The sequence below is a fragment of the Prunus avium genome, chromosome 8, assembly GCF_965620075.1.
Source record: "Prunus avium chromosome 8, drPruAviu1.hap1.1, whole genome shotgun sequence".
NCBI lineage: Eukaryota > Viridiplantae > Streptophyta > Magnoliopsida > Rosales > Rosaceae > Prunus > Prunus avium.
Window position 1 is genome coordinate 13663122 of NC_142291.1, and position 18889 is coordinate 13682010.

Sequence of the window (18889 nt, forward strand, 5' to 3'; positions counted from 1 at the left end):
ATAATATGGTGGGAGGAGTCATTTGGTGAGTTTTTGAGTGAAATCCAATTGCTAGAAGTATGGAATACACCAACCACTTCAATTAGGAACGAACTGCCGTTGAAATTGAATTGACCAATTTCTCACAACTATTGATTTCGGATCGAGCGAAAACTTGGGCAACATCATAATATGGTGCGAGGAGTCATTTGGTTAGTTTTGAGTGAAATCCAATCGCTAGAAGTATGGAATACACCAACCACTCCAATTAGGAACGAACTGCCGTTGAACTTGAATTGTCCAATTTTGAACACCTATTGATTTCGGATCGAGCCCAAAACTTGGGCAACATCATAATATGGTGGGAGGAGTCACTCTGTGAGTTTTGAGTGAAATCCAATCGCTAGAAGTATGGAATACACCAACCACTTCAATTAGGAACGAACTGCCGGTTAAATTGAATTGACCAATTTGTCACACCTATTGATTTCGGATCAAGCGAAAAACTTGGGCAACATCATAATATGGTGGGAGGAGTCATTTGGTGAGTTTTCTGTGAAATCCAATCGCTAGAAGTATGGAATACACCAACCACTCCATTTAGGAACGAACTGCCATTGAACTTGAATTGTCCAATTTCTCACACCTATTGATTTCGGATCGAGCCCCAAACTTGGGCAACATCGTAATATGGTGGGAGGAGTCATTTGGTGAGTTTTGAGTGAAATCCAATCGCTAGAAGTACGGAATACACCAACCACTCCAATTAGGAACGAACTGCCGTTGAACTTGAATTGTCCAATTTCTCACACCTATTGATTTCGGATCGAGCCCCAAACTTGGGCAACATCGTAATATGGTGGGAGGTGTCATTTGGTGAGTTTTGAGTGAAATCCAATCGCTAGAAGTATGGAATACACCAACCACTCCAATTAGGAACTAACTGCCGTTGAACTTGAGTTGTCCAATTTGGAACACCTATTGATTTGGGATCGAGCCCAAAACTTGGGCAACATCATAGTATTGTTGGAGTAGTCATTTGGTGAGTTTTGAGTGAAATCCAATCGCTAGAAGTATGGAATACACCAACCACTCCAACTAGGAACGAACTGCCATTGAACTTGAATTGTCCAATTTCTCACACCTATTGATTTCGGATCGAGCCCAAAACTTGGGCAACATCATAATATGTTGGGAGGAGTCATTTGGACAGTTTTGAGTGAAATCCGATCGCTAGAAGTATGGAAAACACCAACCACTCCAATTACTAACGAACTGCCGTTGAACTTGAATTGTCCAATTTCTCACACCTATTGAGTTCGGATCGAGCCCAAAACTTGGGCAACATCATAATATGGTGGGAGGAGTCATTTGGACAGTTTTCAGTGAAATCCAATCGCTAGAAGTATGGAATACACCAACCACTCCAATTAGGAACGAACTGCCGTTGAACTTGAATTGTCCAATTTCTCACACCTATTGAGTTCGGATCGAGCCCAAAACTTGGGCAACATCATAATATGGTGGGTGGAGTCATTTGGTGAGTTTTGAGTGAAATCCAAGATCTAGAAGTATGGAATACACCAACCACACCAATTAGGAACGAACTGCCGGTGAACTTAAATTGTCCAATTTCTCACACCTATTGAGTTCGGATGGAACCCCAAACTTGTGCAACATCATATTATGGTGGGAGGAGTCATTTGGTGAGTTTTGAGTGAAATCCAATCGCTAGAAGTGTGGAATACACCAACCACTCCAATTAGGAACGAACTGCCGTTGAACTTGAATTGTTCAATTTCTCACACCTATTGATTTCGGATCGAGCCCAAAACTTGGGCAACATCATAATATGGTGGGAGGAGTCATTTGGTGAGTTTTGAGTGAAATCCAAGATCTAGAAGTATGGAATACACCAACCACACCAATTAGGAACGAACTGCCGGTGAACTTGAATTGTCCAATTTCTCACACCTATTGAGTTCGGATAGAACCCCAAACTTGTGCAACATCATAATATGGTGGGAGGAGTCATTTGGTGAGTTTTGAGTGAAATCCAATCGCTAGAAGTGTGGAATACACCAACCACTCCAATTAGGAACGAACTGCCGTTGAACTTGAATTGTCCAATTTCTCACACCTATTGATTTCGGATGGAACCCCACACTTGTGCAACATCATAATATGGTGGGAGGAGTCATTTGGTGAGTTTTGAGTGAAATCCAATCGCTAGAAGTATGGAATACACTAACCACTCCCATTAGGAACGAACTGCCGTTGAACTTGAATTGTGCAATTTCTCACACCTATTGATTTCGGATCGAACCCCAAACTTGTGCAACATCATAATATGGTGGGAGGAGGCATTTGGTGAGTTTTGAGTGAAATCCAATCGCTCGAAGTATGGAATACACCAACCACTCCAATTAGTAATGAACTGCCGTTGAACTTAAATTGTCCAATTTCTCACACCTATTGAGTTCGGATCGAGCCCAAAACTTGGGCAACATAATAATATGGTGGGGGTGAGTTTTGAGTGAAATGCAATCGCTAGAAGTGTGGAATACACCAACCACTCCAATTAGGAATGAACTGCCGTTGAACTTGAATTGTCCAATTTCTCACACCTACTGATTTCGGATCGAGCCCAAAACTTGGGCAACATCATAATATGGTGGGAGGAGTCATTTGGTGAGTTTTGAGTGAAATCCAATCGCTAGAAGTATAGAATACACCAACCACTCCAATTAGGAACGAACTGCCGTTGAACTTGAATTGTCCAATTTCTCACACCTATTGATTTCGGAACGGGCCCCAAACTTGGGCAACATCATAATATGGTGGGAGGAGTCATTTGGTGAGTTTTGAGTGAAATCCAATCGCTAGAAGTATGGAATACACCAACCATTCCAATTAGGAACGAACTGCCGTTGAACTTGAATTGTCCAATTTCTCACACCTATTGATTTCGGATCGGGCCCCAAACTTGGGCAACATCATAATATGGTGGGAGGAGTCATTTGGTGAGTTTTGAGTGAAATCCAATCGCTAGAAGTATGGAATACACTAACCACTCCCATTAGGAACGAACTGCCGTTGAACTTGAATTGTGCAATTTCTCACACCTATTGATTTCGGATCGAACCCCAAACTTGTGCAACGTCATAATATGGTGGGTGGAGGCATTTGGTGAGTTTTGAGTGAAATCCAATCGCTAGAAGTATGGAATACACCAACCACTCCAATTAGGAACGAACTGCCGTTGAACTTGAATTGTCCATTTTCTCACACCTATTGATTTCGGATCGGGCCCCAAACTTGGGCAACATCATAATATGGTGGGAGGAGTCATTTGGTGAGTTTTGAGTGAAATCCAATCGCTAGAAGTATGGAATACACTAACCACTCCCATTAGGAACGAACTGCCGTTGAACTTGAATTGTGCAATTTCTCACACCTATTGATTTCGGATCGAACCCCAAACTTGTGCAACATCATAATATGATGGGAGGAGGCATTTGGTGAGTTTTGAGTGAAATCCAAACGCTAGAAGTATGGAATACACCAACCACTCCAATTAGGAACGAACTGCCGTTGAACTTGAATTGTCCAATTTGGAACACCTATGGATTTCGGATCGAGCCCAAAACATGGGTAACATCATAATATGGTGGGAGGAGTCATTGGGTGAGGTTTGAGTGAAATCCAATCGCTAGAAGTATGGAATACACCAACCACTCCAATTAGGAACGAACTGCCGTTGAAATTGAATTGTCCAATTTCTCACACCTATTGATTTCGGATCGGGCCCCAAACTTGGGCAACATCATAATATGGTGGGAGGAGTCATTTGGTGAGTTTTGAGTGAAATCCAATCGCTAGAAGTATGGAATACACCAACCACTCCAATTAGGAACGACCTGCCGTTGAACTTGAATTGTCCAATTTCTCACACCTATTGATTTCGGATCGAGCCCAAAACATAGGCAACATCAAAATATGGTGGGAGGACTCATTTGGTGAGTTTTGAGGGAAATCCAATCGCTAGAGGTATGGAATACACCAACCACTCCAATTAGGAACGAACTGCCGTTGAACTTGAATTGTCCAATTTGGAACACCTATTGATTTCGGATCGAGCCCAAAACTTGGGTAACATCATAATATGGTGGGAGGAGTCATTGGGTGAGTTTTGAGTGAAATCCAATCGCTAGAAGTATGGAATACACCAATCACTCCAATTAGGAACGAACTGCCGTTGAAATTGAATTTTCCAATTTCTCACACCTATTGATTTCGGATCGAGCCCAAAACTTGGGCAACATCATAATATGGTGGGAGGAGTCATTGGGTGAGTTTTGAGTGAAATCCAATCGCTTGTAGTATGGAATACACCAACCACTCCAATTAGGAACGAACTGCCGTTGAAATTGAATTGTCCAATTTCTCACACCTATTGATTTCGGATCGAGCCCAAAACTTGGGCAACATCATAATATGGTGGGAGGAGTCATTTGGTGAGTTTTGAGTGAAATCCAATCGCTAGACGTATGGAATACACCAACCACTCCCATTAGGAACGAATTGTCGTTGAACTTGAATTGTCCAATTTCTCACAACTATTGATTTCGGATCGAACCCCAAACTTGTGCAACATCATAATATGGTGGGAGGAGTCATTTAATGAGTTTTGAGTGAAATCCAATCGCTAGAAGTATGGAATGCACCAACCACTCCAATAAGGAACGAACTGCCGTTGAACTTGAATTGTCCAATTTGGAACACCTATTGATTTCGGATCAAGCCCAAAACTTGGGCAACATCATAATATGGGGGGAGGAGTCATTTGGTGAGTTTTGAGTGAAATCCAATCGCTTGAAGTATGGAATACACTAACCACTCCCATTAGGAACGAACTGCCGTTGAACTTGAATTGTGCAATTTGGAACACCTATTGATTTCGGATCGAACCCCAAACTTGTGCAACATCATAATATGGTGGGAGGAGTCATTTGGTGAGTTTTGAGTGAAATCCAATCGCTTGAAGTATGGAATACACCAACCACTACAATTAGGAACGAACTGCCGTTGAACTTGAATTGTTCATTTTCTCACACCTATTGATTTCGGATCGAGCCCAAACTTGGGCAACTTCATAATATGGGGGGAGGACTCATTTGGTGAGTTTTGAGGGAAATCCAATCGCTAGAGGTATGGAATACACCAACCACTCCCATTAGGAACGAACTGCCGTTGAACTTGAATTGTCCAATTTCTCACACCTGTTGATTTCGGATCGAACCCCAAACTTGTGCAACATCATAATATGATGGGAAGAGTCATTTGGTGAGTTTTGAGTGAAATCCAATCGCTAGAAGTATGGAATACACCAACCACTCCAATTAGGAACGAGCTGCCGTTGAACTTGAATTGTCCAATTTGGAAGACCTATTGATTTCGGATCGAGCCCAAAACTTGGGCAACATGATAATATGGTGGGAGGAGTCATTTGGTGAGTTTTGAGTGAAATCCAATCGCTAGAAGTATGGAATACACCAACCACTCCAATTAGGAACGAACTGCCGTTGAACATGAATTGTCCAATTTGGAACACCTATTGATTTCGGATCGCGCCCAAAACTTGGGGAACATCATAATATGGTGGGAGGAGTCATTTGGTGAGTTTTGAGTGAAATCCAATCCCTAGAAGTATGGAATACACTAACCACTCACATTAGGAACGAACTGCCGTTGAACTTGAATTATGCAATTTCTCACACCTATTGATTTCGGATCGAACCCCAAACTTGTGCAACATCATAATATGGTGGGAGGAGTCATTTGGTGAGTTTTGAGTGAAATCCAATCGCTAGAAGTAAGGAATACACCAACCACCCCAATTAAGAACGAACTGCCGTTGAACTTGAATTGTCCAATTTGGAACACCTATTGATTTCGGATCGAGACCAAAACTTGGGCAACATCATAATATGGTGGGAGGAGTCATTTAGTGAGTTTTGAGTGAAATCCAATCGCTAGAAGTATGGAATACACCAACCACTCCAATTAGGAACGAACTGCCGTTGAACTTGAATTGTCCAATTTGGAACACCTATTGATTTCGGATCGAGCCCAAAACTTGGGCAACATCGTAATATGGTGGGAGGAGTCACTTGGTGAGTTTTGAGTGAAATCCAATCGCTAGAAGTATGGAATACACCAACCACTACAATTAGGAACGAACTGCCGTTGAACTTGAATTGTTCATTTTCTCACACCTATTGATTTCGGATCGAGCCCAAAACTTGGGCAACATCATAATATGGTGGGAGGAGTCATTTGGTGAGTTTTGAGTGAAATCCAATCGCTTGAAGTATGGAATACACCAACCACTCCAATTAGGAACGAACTGTCGTTGAACCTGAATTGTCCAATTTCTCACACCTATTGATTTCGTATGGAACCCCAAACTTGTGCAACATCATAATATGATGGGAGGAGTCATTTCGTGAGTTTTGAGTGAAATCCAATCGCTAGAAGTATGGAATACACCAACCACTCCAATTAGGAATGAACTGCCGTTGAACTTGAATTGTCCAATTTCTCACACCTATTGATTTCGTATGGAACCCCAAACTTGTGCAACATCATAATATGATGGGAGGAGTCATTTGGTGAGTTTTGAGTGAAATCCAATCGCTAGAAGTATGGAATACACCAACCACTACAATTAGGAACGAACTGCTGTTGAACTTGAATTGTTCAATTTTTCACACCTATTGATTTCGGATCGAGCCCAAAACTTGGGCAACATCGTAATATTGTGGGAGGAGTCATTTGGTGAGTTTTGAGTGAAATCCAATCGCTAGAAGTATGGAATACACCAACCAGTACAATTAGGAACGAACTGCCGTTGAACTTGAATTGTTCAATTTCTCACACCTATTGATTTCGGATCGAGCCCAAAACTTGGGCAACAACATAATATGTTGGGAGGAGTCATTTGGTGAGTTTTGAGTGAAATCCAATCGCTAGAAGTATGGAACAGACCCACCACTCCAATTAGGAACGAACTGCCGTTGAACTTGAATTGTCCAATTTCTCACACCTGTTGATTTCGGATCGAGCCCAAAACTTGGGCAACATCATAATATGGTGGGAACACCTTTTGATTTCGGATCGAGACCAAAACTTGGGCAACATCATAATATGGTGGGAGGAGTCATTTAGTGTGTTTTGAGTGAAATCCAATCGCTAGAAGTATGGAATACACCAACCACTCCAATTAGGAACGAACTGCCGTTGAACCTGAATTGTCCAATTTCTCACACCTATTGATTTCGTATGGAACCCCAATCTTGTGCAACATCATAATATGATGGGAGGAGTCATTTGGTGAGTTTTGAGTGAAATCCAATCGCTAGAAGTATGGAATACACCAACCACTCCAATTAGGAACGAACTGCCGTTGAACTTGAATTGTCCAATTTGGAACACCTATTGATTTCGGATCGAGCCCAAAACTTGGGCAACATCGTAATATGGTGGGAGGAGTCATTTGGTGAGTTTTGAGTGAAATCCAATCGCTAGAAGTATGGAATACACCAACCACTACAATTAGGAACGAACTGCTGTTGAACCTGAATTGTTCAATTTCTCACACCTATTGATTTCGGATCGAGCCCAAAACTTGGGCAACAACATAATATGTTGGGAGGAGTCATTTGGTGAGTTTTGAGTGAAATCCAATCGCTAGAAGTATGGAATTGACCCACCACTCCAATTAGGAACGAACTGCCGTTGAACTTGAATTGTCCAATTTCTCACACCTATTGATTTCGGATCGTGCCCAAAACTTGGGCAACATCATAATATGGTGGGAAGAGTCATTTGGTGAGTTTTGAGTGAAATCCAATCGCTAGAAGTATGGAATACACCAACCACTCCAATTAGGAACGAACTGCCGTTGAACTTGAATTGTCCAATTTGGAACACCTATTGATTTCGGATCGAGCCCAAAACTTGGGCAACATCGTAATATGGTGGGAGGAGTCATTTGGTGAGTTTTGAGTGAAATCCAATCGCTAGAAGTATGGAATACACCAACCACTACAATTAGGAACGAACTGCTGTTGAACCTGAATTGTTCAATTTCTCACACCTATTGATTTCGGATCGAGCCCAAAACTTGGGCAACAACATAATATGTTGGGAGGAGTCATTTGGTGAGTTTTGAGTGAAATCCAATCGCTAGAAGTATGGAATTGACCCACCACTCCAATTAGGAACGAACTGCCGTTGAACTTGAATTGTCCAATTTCTCACACCTATTGATTTCGGATCGTGCCCAAAACTTGGGCAACATCATAATATGGTGGGAAGAGTCATTTGGTGAGTTTTGAGTGAAATCCAATCGCTAGAAGTATGGAATACACCAACCACTCCAATTAGGAACGAACTGCCATTGAACTTGAATTGTCCAATTTGGAACACCTATTGATTTCGGATCGAGACCAAAACTTGGGCAACATCATAATATGGTGGGAGGAGTCATTTAGTGAGTTTTGAGTGAAATCCAATCGCTAGAAGTATGGAATACACCAACCACTCCAATTAGGAATGAACTGCCGTTGAACTTGAATTGTCCAATTTCTCACACCTATTGATTTCGGATCGAGCCCCTAACATGGGCAACATCATAATATGGTGGGAGGATTCATTTGGTGAGTTTTCAGTGAAATCCAATCGCTAGAAGTATGGAATACACCAACCACTCCAATTAGGAACGAACTGCCGTTGAAATTGAATTGTCCAATTTCTCACACCTGTTGATTTCGGATGGAACCCCAAACTTGTGCAACATCATAATATGATGGGAGGAGTCACTTGGTGAGTTTTGAGTGAAATCCAATCGCTAGAAGTATGGAATACACCAACCACTCCAATTAGGAACGAACTGCCATTGAACTTGAATTGTCCAATTTGGAACACCTATTGATTTCGGATCGAGACCAAAACTTGGGCAACATCATAATATGGTGGGAGGAGTCATTTAGTGAGTTTTGAGTGAAATCCAATCGCTAGAAGTATGTAATACACCAACCACTCCAATTAGGAACGAACTGCCGTTGAACTTGAATTGTTCAATTTCTCACACCTATTGATTTCGTATCGAGCCCAAAACTTGGGCAACATCATAATATGTTGGGAGGAGTCATTTGGTGAGTTTTGAGTGAAATCCAATCGCTACAAGTATGGAATACACCAACCACTCCAATTAGGAACGAACTGCCGTTGAACTTGAATTGTCCAATTTCTCACACCTATTGATTTCGGATCGAACCCCTAACTTGGGCAACATCATAATATGGTGGGAGGAGTCATTTGGTGAGTTTTGAGTGAAATCCAATCGCTAGAAGTATGGAATACACCAACCACTCCAATTAGGAACGAACTGCCGTTGAACTTGAATTGTCCAATTTCCCACACCTATTGATTTCGGATCGAGCCCAAAACTTGGGCAACATCATAATATGGTGGGAGGAGTCATTTGGTGAGTTTTGAGTGAAATCCAATCACTAGAAGTATGGAATAAACCAACCTCTCCAATTAGGAACGAACTGCCGTTGAACTTGAATTGTCCAATTTGGAACACCTACTGATTTCAGAAAGAGCCCAAAACTTGGGCAACATCATAATATGGTGGGAGGAGTCATTTGGTGAGTTTTGAGTGAAATCCAATCGCTAGAAGTATGGAATACACCAACCACTCCAACTAGGAACGAACTGCCGTTGAACTTGAATTGTCTAATTTGGAACACCTATTGATTTCGGATCGAGACCAAAACTTGGGCAACATCATAATATGGTGGGAGGAGTCATTTGGTGAGTTTTGAGTTTTCCAATCGCTAGAAGTATGGAATACACCAACCACTCCAACTAGGAACGAACTGCCGTTGAACTTGAATTGTCTAATTTGGAACACCTATTGATTTCGGATCGAGACCAAAACTTGGCAACATCATAATATGGTGGGAGGAGTCATTTGGTGAGTTTTGAGTGAAATCCAATCGCTAGAAGTATGGAATACACCAACCACTCCAATTAGGAACGAACTGCCGTTGAACTTGAATTGTCCAATTTCTCACACCTATTGATTTCGGATCGAGCCCAAAACTTGGGCAACATCATAATATGGTGGGAGGAGTCATTTGGAGAGTTTTGAGTGAAATCCAATCGCTAGAAGTACGGAATACACCAAACACTCCAATTAGGAACGAACTGCCGTTGAACCTGAATTGTCCAATTCCTCACACCTATTGATTTCGTATGGAACCCCAAACTTGTGCAACATCATAATATGATGGGAGGAGTCATTTCGTGAGTTTTGAGTGAAATCCAATCGCTAGAAGTATGGAATACACCAACCACCCCAATTAAGAACGAACTGCCGTTGAACTTGAATTGTCCAATTTGGAACTCCTATTGATTTCGGATCGAGCCCAAAACTTGGGCAACATCGTAATATGGTGGGAGGAGTCATTTGGTGAGTTTTGAGTGAAATCCAATCGCTAGAAGTATGGAATACACCAACCACTCCAATTAGGAACGAACTGCCGTTGAACTTGAATTGTCCAATTTGGAACACCTATTGATTTCGGATCGAGCCCAAAACTTGGGCCACATCGTAATATGGTGGGAGGAGTCATTTGGGGAGTTTTGAGTGAAATCCAATCGCTAGAAGTACGGAATACACCAACAACTCCAATTAGGAACGAACTGCCATTGAACTTAAATTGTCCAATTTCTCACACCTATTGAGTTCGGATCGAGCCCAAAACTTGGGCAACATCATAATATGGTGGGAGGAGTCATTTGGTGAGTTTTGATTGAAATCCAATCGGTAGAAGTATGGAATACACCAACCACTCCAATTAGGAACGAACTGCCGTTGAACTTGAATTGTCCAATTTGGAACACCTATTGATTTCGGATCGAACCCAAAACTTGGGCAACATCACAATATGGTGGGAGGAGTCATTTGGTGGGTTTTGAGTGAAATCCAATCGCTAGAAGTATGGAATACACCAACAACTCCAATTAGGTACGAACTGCCGTAGAACTTAAATTGTCCAATTTGGAACACCTATTGAGTTCGGATCGAGCCCAAAACTTGGGCAACATCGTAATATGGTGGGAGGAGTCATTTGGTGAGTTTTGAGTGAAATCCAATCGATAGAAGTATGGAATACACCAACCACTCCAATTAGGAACGAACTGCCGTTGAACTTGAATTGTCTAATTTGGAACACCTATTGATTTCGGATCGAGCCCCAAACTTGGGCAACAACATAATATGGTGGGAGGAGTCATTTAGTGAGTTTTGAGTGAAATCCAATTGCTAGAAGTATGGAATACACCAACCACTCCAATTAGGAAAGAATTGCCGTTGAACATGAATTGTCCAATTTCTCACACCTATTGATTTCGGATCGAGCGCCAAACTTGGGCAACATCATAATATGGTGGGAGGAGTCATTTGGTGAGTTTTGAGTGAAATCCAATTGCTAGAAGTGTGGAATACACCAACCACTCCAATTAGGAACGAACTGCCGTTGAACCTGAACTGTCCAATTTCTCACACCTATTGATTCCGGATGGAACCCCAAACTTGTGCAACATCATAATATGGTGGGAGGAGTCATTTGGTGAGTTTTGAGTGAAATCCAATCGCTAGACGTACGGAATACACCAACCACTCCAATTAGGAACGAACTGCCGTTGAACTTGAATTGTCGAATTTCTCACACCTATTGAGTTCGGATCGAGCCCAAAACTTGGGCAACATCATAATATGGTGGGAGGAGTCATTTGGTGAGTTTTGAGTGAAATCCAATCGCTAGAAGTATGGAATACACCAACCACTCCAATTAGGAACGAACTGCCGTTGAACTTGAATTGTCCAATTTCTCACACCTATTGAGTTCGAATCGAAGCCAAAACTTGGGCAACATCATAATATGGTGGGAGGAGTCATTTGGAGAGTTTTGAGTGAAATCCAATAGCTAGAAGTATGGAATTCACGAACCACTCCAATCAGGAACGAACTGCCGTTGAACTTGAATTGTCCAATTTCTCACACTTATTGATTTCGGATCGAGCCCCAAACATGGGCAACATCATAATGTGGTGGGAGGAGTCATTTGGTGAGTTTTGAGTGAAATCCAATCGCTAGAAGTATGGAATACACCAACCACTCCAATTAGGAACGAAATGCCGTTGAACTTGAATTGTCCAATTTGAAACACCTATTGATTTCGGATCGAGCCCCAAACTTGGGCAACATCATAATATGGTGGGAGGAGTTATTTGGTGAGTTTTGAGTGAAATCCAATCGCTAGAAGTATGGAATACACCAACCTCTCCAATTAGGAATGAACTGCCGTTGAACTTGAATTATCCAATTTGGAACACCTATTGATTTCGGATCGAGCCCAAAACTTGGGCAACATCATAATATGGTGGGAGGAGTCATTTGGTGAGTTTTGAATGAAATCCAATCGCTAGAAGTATGGAATACACCAACCACTCCAATTAGGAACGAACTGCCATTAAACTTGAATTGTCCAATTTCTCACAACTATTGATTTAGGATCGAGCCCAAAACTTGGGCAACATCATAATATGGTGGGAGGAGACATTTGGTGGGTTTTGAGTGAAATCCAATCACGTGAAGTATGGAATACACCAACCACTCCAATTAGGAATGAACTGCCCCTGAATTTGAATTGTCCAATGTCTCACACCTATTGATTTCGGATCGAGCCCAAAACTTGAGCAACATCATAATATGGTGGGAGGAGTCATTTGGTGAGTTTTGAGTGAAATCCAATCGCTAGAAGTATGGAATACACCAACCACTCCAATTAGGAACGAACTGCCGTTGAACTTGAATTGTCCAATTTCTCAAACCTATTGATTTCGGATCGAGCCCCAAACTTGGGCAACATCATAATATGGTGGGAGGAGTCATTTGGTGAGTTTTGGGTGAAATCCAATCGCTAGAAGTATGGAATACACCAACCACTCCAATTAGGAACGAACTGCCGTTGAACTTGAATTGTCCAATTTGGAATACCTATTGATTTCGGATCGAGCCCAAAACTTGGGCAACATCATAATATGGTGGGAGGAGTCATTTGGTTAGTTTTGAGTGAAATCCAATCGCTAGAAGTATGGAATACACCAACCACTCCAATTAGGAACGAAATGCCGTTGAACTTGAATTGTCCAATTTGAAACACCTATTGATTTCGGATCGAGCCCCAAACTTGGGCAACATCATAATATGGTGGGAGGAGTTATTTGGTGAGTTTTGAGTGAAATCCAATCGCTAGAAGTATGGAATACACCAACCTCTCCAATTAGGAATGAACTGCCGTTGAACTTGAATTATCCAATTTGGAACACCTATTGATTTCGGATCGAGCCCAAAACTTGGGCAACATCATAATATGGTGGGAGGAGTCATTTGGTGAGTTTTGAATGAAATCCAATCGCTAGAAGTATGGAATACACCAACCACTCCAATTAGGAACGAACTGCCATTAAACTTGAATTGTCCAATTTCTCACAACTATTGATTTAGGATCGAGCCCAAAACTTGGGCAACATCATAATATGGTGGGAGGAGACATTTGGTGGGTTTTGAGTGAAATCCAATCACGTGAAGTATGGAATACACCAACCACTCCAATTAGGAATGAACTGCCCCTGAATTTGAATTGTCCAATGTCTCACACCTATTGATTTCGGATCGAGCCCAAAACTTGAGCAACATCATAATATGGTGGGAGGAGTCATTTGGTGAGTTTTGTGTGAAATCCAATCGCTAGAAGTATGGAATACACCAACCACTCCAATTAGGAACAAATTGCCGTTGAACTTGAATTGTCCAATTTGGAACACCTATTGATTTCGGATCGAGCCTAAAACTTGGGCAACATCATAATATGGTGGGAGGAGTCATTTGGTGAGTTTTGAGTGAAATCCAATCGCTAGAAGTATGGAATACACCAACCACTCAAATTAGGAACGAACTGCCGTTGAACTTGAATTGTCCAATTTCTCAAACCTATTGATTTCGGATCGAGCCCCAAACTTGGGCAACATCATAATATGGTGGGAGGAGTCATTTGGTGAGTTTTGGGTGAAATCCAATCGCTAGAAGTATGGAATACACCAACCACTCCAATTAGGAACGAACTGCCGTTGAACTTGAATTGTCCAATTTGGAATACCTATTGATTTCGGATCGAGCCCAAAACTTGGGCAACATCATAATATGGTGGGAGGAGTCATTTGGTTAGTTTTGAGTGAAATCCAATCGCTAGAAGTATGGAATACACCAACCACTCCAATTAGGAACGAACTGCCGTTGAACTTGAATTGTCCAACTTCTCACACCTATTGATTTCGGATCGAGCCCAAAACTTGGGCAACGTCATAATATGGTGGGAGGAGTCATTTGGTGAGTTTTGAGTGAAATCAAATCGCTAGAAGTATGGAATACACCAACCACTCCAATTAGGAACGAACTCCCGTTGAACTTGAATTGTCCAATTTCTCACACCTATTGATTTCGGATCGAGCCCAAAACTTGGGCAACATCATAATATGGGGGGAGTAGTCATTTGTGAGTTTTGAGTGAAATCCAGTCGCTAGAAGTATGGAATACACCAACCACTCCAATTTGGAACGAACTGCCGCTGAACTTGAATTGTCCAATTTGGAATACCTATTGATTTCGGATCGTGCCCAAAACTTGGGCAACGTCATAATATGGTGGGAGGAGTCATTTGGTGAGTTTTGAGTGAAATCCAATCGCTAGAAGTATGGAATACACCAACCACCCCAATTAGGAACGAACTGCCGTTGAACTTGAATTGTCCAATTTCTCACACCTATTGATTTCGGATCGACCCCAAAACTTGGGCAACATCAAAATATGGTGGGAGGAGTCATTTGGTGAGTTTTGAGTGAAATCCAATCGCTAGAAGTATGGAATACACCAACCACTCAAATGAGGAACGAACTGCCGTTGAACTTGAATTGTCCAATTTCTCACACCTATTGATTTCGGATCGAGCCCAAAACTGGGGCAACATCATAATATGGTGAGAGGAGTCATTTGGTGAGTTTTGAGTGAAATCCAATCGCTAGAAGTGTGGAATACACAAACCACTCCAATGAGGAACGAACTGCCGTTGAACTTGAATTGTCCAATTTGGAACACCTATTGATTTCGGATCGAGACCAAAACTTGGGCAACATCATAGTATGGTGGGAGGAGTCATTTAGAGAGTTTTGAGTGAAATCCAATCGCTAGAAGTATGGAATACACCAACCACTCCAATTAGGAACGAACTGCCGTTGAACTTGAATTGTGCTATTTCTCACACCTATTAATTCGGATGGAGCCCAAAACTTGGGCAACAACATAATATGTTGGGAGGAGTCATTTGGTAAGTTTTGAGTGAAATCCAATTGCTAGAAGTATGGAATACACCAACCACTCCGATTAGGAACGAACTGCCGTTGAACTTGAATTGTCCAATTTCTCACACCTATTGATTTCGGATCGAACCCAAAACTTGGGCAACATCATAATATGGTGGGAGGAGTCATTTGGTGAGTTTTGAGTGAAATCCAATCGCTGGAAGTATGGAACACACCAACCACTCCAATTAGGAACGAACTGCCGTTGAACTTGAATTGCCCTATTTCTCACACCTATTGATTTCGGATCGAGCCCAAAACTTGGGCAAGAACATAATATGTTGGAAGGAGTCATTTGGTAAGTTTTGAGTGAAATCCAATCGCTAGAAGTATGGAATACACCAACCACTCCGATTAGGAACGAACTGCCGTTGAACTTGAATTGTCCAATTTCTCACACCTATTGATTTCGGATCGAGCCCAAACCTGGGGCAACATCATAATATGGTGGGAGGAGTCATTTGGTGAGTTTTGAGTGAAATCCAATCGCTAGAAGTGTGGAATACACAAACCACTCCAATGAGGAACGAACTGCCGTTGAACTTGAATTGTCCAATTTGGAACACCTATTGATTTCGGATCGAGACCAAAACTTGGGCAACATCATAGTATGGTGGGAGGAGTCATTTAGTGAGTTTTGAGTGAAATCCAATCGCTAGAAGTATGGAATACACCAACCACTCCAATTAGGAACGAACTGCCGTTGAACTTGAATTCTCCAATTTCGAACACCTATTCATTTCGGATCGAGCCCAAAACTTGGGCAACATCATAATATGGTGGGAGGAGTCATTTGGTGAGTTTTGAGTGAAATCCAATCGCTAGAAGTATGGAATACACCAACCACTCCAATTAGGAACGAACTGCCGTTGAACTTGAATTGTGCTATTTCTCACACCTATTAATTCGGATGGAGCCCAAAACTTGGGCAACAACATAATATGTTGGGAGGAGTCATTTGGTAAGTTTTGAGTGAAATCCAATTGCTAGAAGTATGGAATACACCAACCACTCCGATTAGGAACGAACTGCCGTTGAACTTGAATTGTCCAATTTCTCACACCTATTGATTTCGGATCGAACCCAAAACTTGGGCAACATCATAATATGGTGGGAGGAGTCATTTGGTGAGTTTTGAGTGAAATCCAATCGCTAGAAGTATGGAACACACCAACCACTCCAATTAGGAACGAACTGCCGTTGAACTTGAATTGCCCTATTTCTCACACCTATTGATTTCGGATCGAGCCCAAAACTTGGGCAAGAACATAATATGTTGGGAGGAGTCATTTGGTAAGTTTTGAGTGAAATCCAATCGCTAGAAGTATGGAATACACCAACCACTCCGATTAGGAACGAACTGCCGTTGAACTTGAATTGTCCAATTTCTCACACCTATTGATTTCGGATCGAGCCCAAACCTGGGGCAACATCATAATATGGTGGGAGGAGTCATTTGGTGAGTTTTGAGTGAAATCCAATCGCTAGAAGTGTGGAATACACAAACCACTCCAATGAGGAACGAACTGCCGTTGAACTTGAATTGTCCAATTTGGAACACCTATTGATTTCGGATCGAGACCAAAACTTGGGCAACATCATAGTATGGTGGGAGGAGTCATTTAGTGAGTTTTGAGTGAAATCCAATCGCTAGAAGTATGGAATACACCAACCACTCCAATTAGGAACGAACTGCCGTTGAACTTGAATTCTCCAATTTCGAACACCTATTCATTTCGGATTGAGCCCAAAACTTGGGCAACATCATAATATGGTGGGAGGAGTCATTTGGTGAGTTTTGAGTGAAATCCAATCGCTAGAAGTATGGAATACACCAACCACTCCAATTAGGAACGAACTGCCGTTGAACTTGAATTGTGCTATTTCTCACACCTATTAATTCGGATGGAGCCCAAAACTTGGGCAACAACATAATATGTTGGGAGGAGTCATTTGGTAAGTTTTGAGTGAAATCCAATTGCTAGAAGTATGGAATACACCAACCACTCCGATTAGGAACGAACTGCCGTTGAACTTGAATTGTCCAATTTCTCACACCTATTGATTTCGGATCGAACCCAAAACTTGGGCAACATCATAATATGGTGGGAGGAGTCATTTGGTGAGTTTTGAGTGAAATCCAATCGCTAGAAGTATGGAACACACCAACCACTCCAATTAGGAACGAACTGCCGTTGAACTTGAATTGCCCTATTTCTCACACCTATTGATTTCGGATCGAGCCCAAAACTTGGGCAAGAACATAATATGTTGGGAGGAGTCATTTGGTAAGTTTTGAGTGAAATCCAATCGCTAGAAGTATGGAATACACCAACCACTCCGATTTGGAACGAACTGCCGTTGAACTTGAATTGTCCAATTTCTCACACCTATTGATTTCGGATCGAGCCCAAACCTGGGGCAACATCATAATATGGTGGGAGGAGTCATTTGGTGAGTTTTGAGTGAAATCCAATCGCTAGAAGTGTGGAATACACAAACCACTCCAATGAGGAACAAACTGCCGTTGAACATGAATTGTCCAATTTGGAACACCTATTGATTTCGGATCGAGACCAAAACTTGGGCAACATCATAGTATGGTGGGAGGAGTCATTTAGTGAGTTTTGAGTGAAATCCAATCGCTAGAAGTATGGAATACACCAACCACTCCAATTAGGAACGAACTGCCGTTGAACTTGAATTCTCCAATTTCGAACACCTATTCATTTCGGATCGAGCCCAAAACTTGGGCAACATCATAATATGGTGGGAGGAGTCATTTGGTGAGTTTTGAGTGAAATCCAATCGCTAGAAGTATGGAATACACCAACCACTCCAATTAGGAACGAACTGCCGTTGAACTTGAATTGTCCTATTTCTCACACCTATTGATTTCGGATCGAGCCCAAAACTTGGGCAACAACATAATATGTTGGGAGGAGTCATTTGGTAAGTTTTGAGTGAAATCCAATCGCTAGAAGTATGGAATACACCAACCACTCAAATTAGGAACGAACTGCCGTTGAACTTGAATTGTCCAATTTGGAACACCTATTAATTTCAGATCGAGCGCCCAAAACTTGGGCAACATCATAATATGGTGGGAGGAGTCATTTGGTGAGTTTTGAGTGAAATCCAATCGCTAGAAGTATGGAATACACCAACCACTCCAATTAGGAACGAACTGCCGTTGAACTTGAATTGTCCAATTTGGAACACCTATTGATTTCGGATCGAGCCCAAAACTTGGGCAACATCATAATATGGTGGGAGGAGTCATTTGGTGAGTTTTGAGTGAAATCCAATCGCTAGAAGTATGCAATACACCAACCACTCCAATTAGGAACGA